General features: G+C 36.8%; 2 long non-coding RNA genes across 8 annotated transcripts; both read right to left on the bottom strand.

The window, feature by feature from the left end:
* Window positions 1-1675: 1675 nt before the first annotated feature.
* LOC149199616 (uncharacterized) lies at window positions 1676-2566 on the bottom strand. Its single transcript, XR_016253296.1, has 2 exons — window positions 2265-2566; window positions 1676-2136 (listed from the first exon to the last, which is right to left on the bottom strand). It is a non-coding gene; the product is annotated as an uncharacterized LOC149199616 (long non-coding RNA).
* A 1930-nt stretch (window positions 2567-4496) lies between these two features.
* LOC149199617 (uncharacterized) lies at window positions 4497-5524 on the bottom strand. Of its 7 annotated transcripts, none has more exons than XR_016253299.1 (4): window positions 5413-5524; window positions 5228-5288; window positions 5083-5117; window positions 4497-4918 (listed from the first exon to the last, which is right to left on the bottom strand). It is a non-coding gene; the product is annotated as an uncharacterized LOC149199617 (long non-coding RNA). The 7 variants fall into 7 exon arrangements; XR_016253303.1 differs by having other exon boundaries at window positions 4497-4965; XR_016253302.1 differs by having other exon boundaries at window positions 4497-5004.
* Between the last annotated feature and the right edge of the window lie 4750 nt (window positions 5525-10274).

Genomic DNA, 10274 nt, shown 5'->3' on the forward strand with positions numbered 1-10274 from the left:
TCTTGAGTTCCGGAACCTGGTTACTTCGATGGGTTTCTTGGTTGAGCTGAGACTGGTAAGTTTGGATTGGTATTTAGTTTGTAACTTTGCAGATTTACTTCTACCATAAAGTAAATAACAATTACTTTTGTGTTGAAACTTCAATTTTTGGAGACTTGTATCTATTTGAAAGTCAAATAAATCCTGATATTAATGTTGTCTACTAGAAATCTATTCACTCTCTTGAATGCTGCCATACTGGGCAGGTAAATGCCTGGCTTGTTGACAAGGATGCAGAGGCTCTTCGCTGCCAAAAAATGCTTGTTGAGGAAGCTGTCTCGGCTCTCATTTTTAACTTGAAAATTCTCCCAAATATGTATATTTACAGTTTTAATGTATGCGGTATACATTATTAACTTCGTATGAAGTTCAGTTTTTATTAACTAACTTCGTATGAAATTCAGTTTTTATTAACTTGTGGGTTAAAATTTGGAACGAATTTTGGATGAGAGGAGTGTGAACAATTTAAAATATTTGACAAATGTTACCCATTTCCTACGTCGATATGCTTAATTGATTTATGCTGGAGTGCACGAGAGGAGTAGTGCAATCATAACATAGGGTTGTTGCGATAAGTTCAATTTAATTTATGATGGACTTTTTTTTTAGTTTATTAAAAAGTTAATATAGTTTCTTAAATTTCGGGGAAGATGATATTGATTGACACGTTTTTTCCGGAAAAGTAAGACAAACACCACAACGGTTGCATTGCATGGTTGCCACTTGTTGGTTATACAATTTACTTATACAGTTTTCTTAATGTCATGTTGCCTTCAGACAAACAACAGCTCCCACTGGTTCAATCGCATCTCAGAACGATCTGTTAGCAAACATTTTTGCTATTCAATAACGCCATCGCCTGTCTTCCGCAAGCATATGGTTATGAGGTGTTTTACAAGAGAAAAAATAATAGATACAGAGCAGTGGTAGAAATTTCTCCATAAGATCACAGAATCTGAAGCATTGAAGTGACCCACAGTGAGGCCAAATTCACTAGTCGAGGAGGTTGAATTGCACAGGAAAAATATTAAAATTTATGAGCGCTAAGTTGGGGGTTTCTTTGGTGCCAATGGCTCAGTTAACACGATGTGGTTCAAACTAAACCTTCCAGATTTCCATTACCAGCCGCAGATCTATTTACCATACTAGATGATGCAAGCAAAAAAACATTTCTATGTGCAGGTACAGCTTCATTTGTGCAGAAATTTGTATTTGGTGCAGAAACAAAGAAGGTTATTCTTAAGTTCAGGAACCTGGTTGCTTTCATGGGTTTCTTGGTTGAGCTGAGACTGGTAAGTTTGGATTGGTATTTGGTTTGCAACTTTGCAGATTTACTTCTACCATAAAGTAAATAACAATGACTTTTGTGTTGAAACTTCACTTTTTGGAGACTTGTATTTATTTGAAAGTCAAATAAATCCTAATATTAATGTTGTCTACTAGAAATCTATTCGTTCTCTTGAATGCTGCCAATGCTGCCATACTGGGCAGGTAAATGCTTGGCTTGTTGACAAGGATGCAGAGGCTCTTCGCTGCCAAAAAATGCTTGTTGACGAAGAGGAAGCTGCTGAGAGAAAGTAATATGCCAAACATGCTTATATACATTGGTAAGATATATTTTCAATATTTGAATGTGTAAACCTCAGCTTTTTTGTTGTGTTTCCTTCAGGCGGGCAGAGCTTCTTGAAAGGAAACCCCTTAAGAAAGCGAAATTATAGGTATGTAAATCTAAAAGGAAACTCAGTTAAATGTTGTAGGAATTAAATGTAGATCCCAATTTTATTAAATATTAAAATTTAAAACTTCTTTCTTTCACAGCTGCGTACTGCTTCTACTAAGCCGTCTAGCAGATAAGCTGCTTACTGCTTCTACTAAGCCGTCTAGCGGATGAGATATGGGCTTGCTGAGAGGATATGAAAGGAGATAAAAGAATAATAATTGGGGAGATATACCTGAAGGTTTAGCGAAGGCACGATGGCAGCTGGCCGTATCTGTGGAGATGCTTATACTGTATCATTTGCCTTCAAGAGTTCTGTCCATTTCGGTGCCCGACATAAGTCCTAGCGAAGCGTGAATTTCCAGCGATGGCCATTGAACCTGTCCAGCTAAATCATGTAAGTAATTAACTCGAGCTCAAAAATTCAAATTCAAGTTAATCATATATTCAAATTCAAGCAAAAATTCAAATTAAATACTTGGATAAAAAAATAGAGAAAATTCATAACATTTTAACAATATATGTGGCTTGAATTCAGCGACGGCTTCAGAAGCACGACCAGCACAGTGGGAAGAAGCACAACCAGCACAGTGGGAAGAAGACAGCGACCGCGATATAATCATTCCTCTTGTATGGCGAGTTTCCAGTGCTGCTAGTCCTCTAATAAGATTTGGAATAACATTACACCTGGTTACATGCAGATGGCACCTGGAACATAAGAAATGGCACCTGGAAGTGGCACCTGGAAGTTGTGGCAGGCAGGCATATAGGGGTATAGGCGGTGATATACCATGGAATATCGGTGCTAGCATTTAGTGCTGTGGAGGACTAATGCCAGCATTAGATTAGCAGTTTTGAAAATATGAAGGGAACACAAACTATATAACATATGGTTTATATAACATATGGTTTAGCTTCGGATTACGTTAGGTCCTCGGGAGGAGGCCAAATAACGTGATTTATAAATATGTCTTCAAAAAACTTGGTATATAGTTGATGACCGGGCACTAAAAGCAGGTCAACTAATGCTATCTAGCTCGGGAACAACTAATGCTATCTAGCTCAGGAACAATTACTATAGTCCTAGCTCGGGAACAACTAATGCTATCTAGCTCGGGAACAATTACTATAGTCCATGCCTGAGGGCAGGGACTAATAAAAACTTAAATACTCATTCATAATCAATTTAATAAAAATATTAAATGCTCATGCTTAGTCAATAAAATTATTAATATTGCAATTGATAATAACCTCAACTGCAAAAAGAAATTTAAACTATAAATCGTAATCTCCACCAAATTGTATTAGCCGTGGAGATCCCAAAGAATTATACAGTAAGCTTTTGTTTTGTTCTTTCAGCATTCTAGAGTGCTTCAGTGTGAAAGGAAATAGAAAGTGTTAATATTCTAAAGAATTACAAAATTTCAAATAAACGACAATAAATTTTAATGTTTTTAGGATAGTTATAACTTATTTATTTTTATATTTTTTTTCCTAAGGAAAAAGGTTTAATTTTTTTAGTTAAAACAAAATTATAAGTTACATTTCACTGTGAACCAAGCATTATTAAGTCAAGTACGGATGATAATGAGAGATATGAAAAAAAAAACAAATTGAAGCAAAACCAAATCACCAATATTTTCAAGAAACATATTAACTCACTGACGCCAAGAAGCATATGTTGTGATTACCTAAACTATTGGTAAAAATATTTTAACAAAATAGCAATTGTTTTAATTTTACTTAAAAGAAACGGTTGCCAAGAAAACAGTGACCCTTTGTCTGTAAAGGAAAATATAGAGAGGGGAATAAAGCAAAAAGGGATTCAAGAGCTACGTGGAAAACCACTAAGAAAAATGCTTAACACAGTCAAGAAGAAAGGACAGGATGAAAGTCGTCAGGCCCAAGGTACTCACTGTAACTAGATAATCCACTAGATAATCCAGTGTAGAACATAGTCCCAAGGTACTGACTGTAACTGGATAATCTAGTGTGGAACACAGAAAGTGCTCGGGGGAGAGTCTGGACATAATTGCCAGACTCGTGGCTAAGAGGAGAGACTTTCAGACAGACTACAGATAAGTAAAACAACAAGTTCTCTTAAGAACACCTATACTTTCAGACAAATAAGTAAATAACAAGTTCTTTGAAGAATACATATATTTATAAAATTTCAAATCGTAGACCTGAAAGCTAACAATGAACTTTCTAACAATTATTACACCCAGTATCACTTGTTGAATAGATCAGTAACATATTTTCCTCTTGAAAGATTATAAAATCGGATAATCTAGTAACATATATATATATATATGAATTAGGAGGCTTGCAAGAAATTATATGTTCATGGAGAAAGACAAGTAAGACAATTAAGTGAAATATAACGAATTTCTGTAGTTAGAGTACAGTTCATAATGTATTCAAGGACTTGTCGACTGTCATATATAAATATATACCCAAATGCTAAGATAGAGTTATAAGCAAATATTGAATAGTCGAATCATAAGCTGCGAACAATAAACAAATAATGCATTCGAATATAACCCTTGCCTAAGTTATATAATTCATACATGTATTAAGCATAAAACTATAGAAACCCTCCTACAGAAACCCTCGTTCCTTATAATGCGAACTGTCATTGCTAAATTCCACCATATTTTTAGAAGAAATTGCATTCTACAATCATGGAGTTATCTGACCCTTTTCTTCATATCAAGAACCCATTCAAATTCTAGTCGTCTGGCATAAACATATATGAATTGAATGTAAGGAATACCATAATAACAGAAGCAGAGAAATATTGTATACCCTCAATCGATAATGTAAATTTCATGCTAAGAAGCTTAAAATCCATCAAGGAAAAGTTAAGATTTACATGACATAATGATGACAGGTGGAATAGGCGGATAGAGGAACAGTACTCTGGTCACATAGGACCAATAAAACCACAGAAGAATTTTGCCAGTATCTTCATACAAAGTGCCAAAACAATCTTGAGGCTAATATGGGTATCGTTATCATAAACCCTTGACAACCATTTAAAACCCAACTCTTGGAACCAATCTCAATAAGCTAAGGACCAAAGAGCAGTGGTTGAGTCTCGGCCCCGTCCACCGAGAAAACTATATGCATGTTTACTTCATAGTAGGAGTAGTTTCCAACCTGTATAAAACCGAAGGAGCATCTAGTGAGGGCGCGGCCTTATTCAGCTGCCATCTCGAAAAAAGTCAAGGTGCAGGTGAGCATACCTATAGGATAATCTCTGGTTTAGCAATTTCGACAATGATCCAGAAAAATTGAGAAAGAAATGAATAAGAGATATTCACCTGTGCGTGAAGAACCTCCTTTAAGTAGAAGTCGCCTATCCTATCATAGAAACCATGAAATATTGGTTCAGTCCATTCAGGATATATATATTCTTATACAAGTATTGAAGGTCAACTATTCGACATTAAAGAACCCATAGGTTACCTCTGTCAAAACGCCTTCAACCAGGTTGCCCTCCCTGAAGGCTGAGCAACTCGAGTCATTCCTGAGCAAAGAAGGCAAACATTTTGAAAAGAATAAAACATATTTCAACTAGATAGTAACCATTTAGGCTCTACCTTTGTAGTGTAAATCATTGAGAATGAACAAATGAATAAAGAACATTTTACCTGTTGCTATCAGGTAGGTGGACGGTGCCACAACTCATGATGATAAGGGTTCGGGCCTCATTGATCCTTTGCAGAGATAAAATGCTGCAGAGTAGCAAGAACCCGAAACCCAACAATGAAAATGACTAACCATTGGCCATTGGGTGCCTAAAATAGTTAGGTAAAACCCTACCTTCTCCAGCACCGTCAGATTGTCTCCACAGACCGACGGTCAAGAGGGATCCCACCTGTATTCCATTCCTTGTCACATTAATTCTTGCAATTTGAAGGATGGCATTGCGCTTAACGCGTGGCCTAACCTTAAGCTGCAACTATGAGAAAATCGAGGATTTGGTAGGGCACCATGGGAAATTTAATTTCAGTGCTATGGTTAATCTATGGTGACCTTTACAAAGTGTATTAATTAACAAAGTGTGAACGCATGTGCCTTCCGTATCCATGGATTAACCCATTAAATGCTTTTGGATTCTATTTGAGATCTTAATTAATTATTTATTTGACAGAATAAATGGAAATGGCGAATATTTTATTTTTATTTTTATGTATATGCATGTTACAAATGGTATCAGAGCTCAGGTTCGTACACTGAGACTTTTTGGGAATAAGATATGTACTGAAATAGATGCATTTTTGTTTTTTTTTAATTAAATAAACTTGTGTGTGAACACAAAGATTGCACCAACAAAAGAGATAAGGAAAAATGTAGGGGAGCCGAGGACTAACCAATGCACCCGGAACCACGTATGTAAATGCTAATCCTGATATTTGGATATAGCTCGACAAAGAATGACAACAAGCTAATGCAGTGTTACTTGAGACTATCCAGTAGCTGTGTGCTGAAATGACGAATTTAAGAATAGATAATGAAAGATTACATAAAAAACAGGAGAAAATTCTCAGAAGTCTGTCTAATCGACAGAATCAAAGGCATCCAGACCTCAGTGTTGAGGATCGGGAGAAGACCTCAACAACTCAACATGGAGAAGAAAACAGTGAGTCAGTTGAGAAACATGGGGAAGATGAGGAAGGTCACTCTGACAATGTCTCCGACCAACACAAAAAATTGAATTACAAGGTGAATTTAAAAAGATCAAGCCATCACTCTTTGAAGGGGAATCGAAAGAGGAAACAAAAGCTTGGCTAATTGATGTGTGCAAATATTTCTAAATTTGTGAGTACACACTTAAACTGAAGGCACGATTAACAGTTTATCAGTTAAGAGGTAAGGCCACCTTGTGGTGGGAAGAAATCAAAATAGTAAGGAAGATCAATGAAGAGGAAGTCACCTGGCAAGAGTTCCAAAATCATTTCAAGGACACATATTTAACTGAATGATATTATGATGAAAATGAAAAGGACTTTCATGAGTTAAGGTTGGGAACCTTAACCATGGATGAGTACGTGACACGATTCACTTCCTTGCTACGCTATGTGCCTTACATGCAAGGAGAGAAGGCCAAAATTCAGTGGTTCATCACCAACTTACCCAACTTCATGAAGGAGAAATTAGAATTTGACTACCCCAAGACAATGGATGACGCTATGCGAAAATCTCACATCTGCTACTAGCAAATGAAACAAAAGAATGAAGGACCAAAAGGGAGTTTAAACAAGAATGGTAGAAGTTTGACTCCAGATAAACACTGAAGATTTTCCAGTGGCAGAAATGTACAACAAAAACCCCTCAACATATTTCTAGCTAGAAATTAGTCCAAGACTGCTTATTCTGAAAACAAACAGCCAGAAGGAGTTACTAAATCAGTGAATGACCAGCAATCAAAACGGCTGCTACAATTCTGGGGTTAAGGAGAACCTCACTATTACAATAATTGTCCGCATAAGGAAAGAACAAAACAACTATCAGATATGCAAGAAGCATCCACAGTTGGGGATGTGGCAAGGAGTATGCTCAGAATTAACACTGCCTTGGATGATCATTAGGCAAAATTTCAGCCCACCATGATCGAATGTGAAGGTATGATTGCTAAGCAACCAGTCTCTGTTTTATTTGACCCAGGCGCTAGCTTAAGCTATGTTAGTCCTAAGGTGGTAGATAAATGTCAACTGCAAAGCAGTAAGTTTTCAAAACCATGGTTAGTTCAACTAGCCATGGGGACAAAAAGAAGGGTAACCGCAAAAACAAAACATTGCCCCATAATGATTTCAGGACAACCTATTTATGTGGACCTTAATATACTTCCTTTGGGTTCTTATGATGTATTAATCAGGATGGACTGGCTGGAAAAGTGTTGGTCCCTAGTAGATTGCAAACAGAAAATTGTTAGTTTTATTGCTGAATCAGGCCAAAGGAAGGAGCTCCAAGGAATTAAAACCAATACCAAGCTACGTCCCATTATGGCTAGTCATCTAGGAAAATGTATTGGGAAGGGTTGTCAAATATATGTTGTTCAGGTAGGATTCATGAACACTAAAAATAAAATGACATCCTTGGAAAATATTCTTTTTATTCATGAATTTGTTGATGTATTTCTGGAATCTATTCCAGGTTTAACACTAAGCGTGATATTGAATTCACCATTGAGTTAATTCCGGGTGCAACCCCTATATCCAGAGCCTCGTATCGCATGAGCATACCTGAGTTAACAGAACTCAAAATGCAGCCTCGGGAGCTTTTAGATAAAAATTATATCTATCCTAGTGTGCCCCTTGGGGAGCCCCTGTCTTATTTGTACGAAAAAAGGATGGGACCTTGAGGTTATGCATTGATTATCGACAACTAAACAAAATCACCATCAAGAATAAGTACCCCTTACCACGTATAGATGATCTATTTGATTAAGTGCAAGGAGCTAAGGTATTTTCAAAAATTGATTTAAGATCTGGTTACCATCAAATAAGAATAAAAGAAGAAGACATTTACAAGACAACGTTTCGTACTTGATATAGACATTATGAGTTCGTGGTATTGCCATTTGGCCTCACGAATGCCCCAACCACCTTTATGAGTCGGATGCATGGTATTTTCCAGCCCTACCTGGATAAATTTTTGTTGATTTTCATTGATGATATTTTAATATACTCTAAGAATCAGGAGGAGCATAAAGAACATCTGAAAATAGTATTGCAAAAACTAAGGGAAAATCAGTTGTATGCCAAATTCAGCAAGTGTGATTTTTTTAAAGATCAGATTCAATACTTGGGTCACGTTATATCGGTAGACGACATCGTAGTAGTCCCAGAAAAGATCAAACAATCATGGAATGGACAACCCTAAAGAATGTCACTAATATCAGATCATTGTTGGGATTAGCTGGATACTACTGTAGATTCATTGAGGGATTTTCAAAAATTGCCTTTCCAATGACCTCCTTACAGAAAAAAGGGCGCGCTTTCCAATGGATAGCCGAATGTCAGCAAAGTTTTGAAAAATCAAAGAACCTACTCACTACCGCACCGGTGTTAAAAGTAGCAGATCTGGAAAATTCTTTTGTGGTTTGTACAGATGCAAGCAAAGGTGTTTGTGCGGTGCTAACACAAGAAGGAAATATGATTGCTTATGAATCTCAGAAGTTAAAGGAATATGAACAATGGTATTTTGCTTATGACCTTTAATTGACAGTAGTAGTTCATGCAGTTAAAATCTGGTGACACTACTGCTAGGGAAGAAATTTCTGCGACTAATAGATTATAGCAACCTCACAAACTTCTTGAACTAGTCTAGATTAAACTCTCGACAAGCTAGATGGACAACATTTTTAAGTGAATTCAATTTCGAAATGAAACACCTAAAAGGGAAGGAAAACCGTGTGGCCGACACATTAAGTAGGAAGGTACATTATGTCTATGAGGTCCAAATGGGCCAAGTAAGTTCAAATATTCCTGAAATCATGAAAGAAGCAACTAATGAGATCCAGAATATACTTTCCTTTGGAAATAGACAAAATAAAACCTGCTAAAAACAAACAAATCAGAATTTGAAATAAATTTCGATAACCTCCTTACTTTTAGGAACATAATTTACATTCCTAACCAAAATTCGGTTAAACAAGTGATATTAGATGAGTTTCATAGGAAGCCTTATGTTGGCCACCCAGGTTATCAGAAAATGTTTTCAGCCATCAAGAAAGGGTACTTTTGGCCTGGATTGAAGAAGGATGTTACAGAGTATTTGTCCAAATGTTTGGAGTGTTAGTTGGTGAAGGCAGAACACCAATATTCTCGTGAGTTGTTACAACCATTGCCCATTACGGAATGGAAATGGGAGACCATATCATTGGATTTCATCACCGGAGTACCTCGCATAAATAAGCAACATGACTCTATTATGGTGGCAGTAGACAAATTGAGTAAAACAGCTCACTTCATACCCATGAAAGCGACGTACAAAACCGTGGAAATCGTAGTTATTTTTATGAAGGAGATTTTTTGATTACACAGAATACCCAAGGTGGTGATCTCTCACATGGATGTAAAATTTACATCCACATTCTGGAAGACTCACTTTTCGGGATTGGGTACCCAGACCGAGTTTAGTACTTCCTACCAACACCAAATGGATGGACAAATCGAACGGGTAAATCAGGTATTAGAGAACACGCTACGCATGTTTGTGATGCAGAAATCACACAAGTGGGAGGATTACCTTCATCTAGTAGAATTTGCATAAAACAATGGAAATCACGAATCACTAGGTATAAGCCCCTTCCAGGTGTTATAAGAGAGAAAGTGTAGGGTGCCCATAGACTATAATAATCTAGTTAATAAGCTAGCATTGGGTCCTGGCATGCTAGCATAAATGGAGGAAAATGTTAAGAAGATTTGAAAAAATCTGAGGGCAGCCCAGGATAGACAGAAAGTGTATGCAGATAAAAAGAGAACATACAAGGAGTTTCAATAGGGGG

This window comes from Pinus tabuliformis, chromosome 2_1 (genome assembly GCF_031772625.1).
Source record: "Pinus tabuliformis cultivar Carrire ecotype Pingquan chromosome 2_1, CPIR1, whole genome shotgun sequence".
NCBI lineage: Eukaryota > Viridiplantae > Streptophyta > Pinopsida > Pinales > Pinaceae > Pinus > Pinus tabuliformis.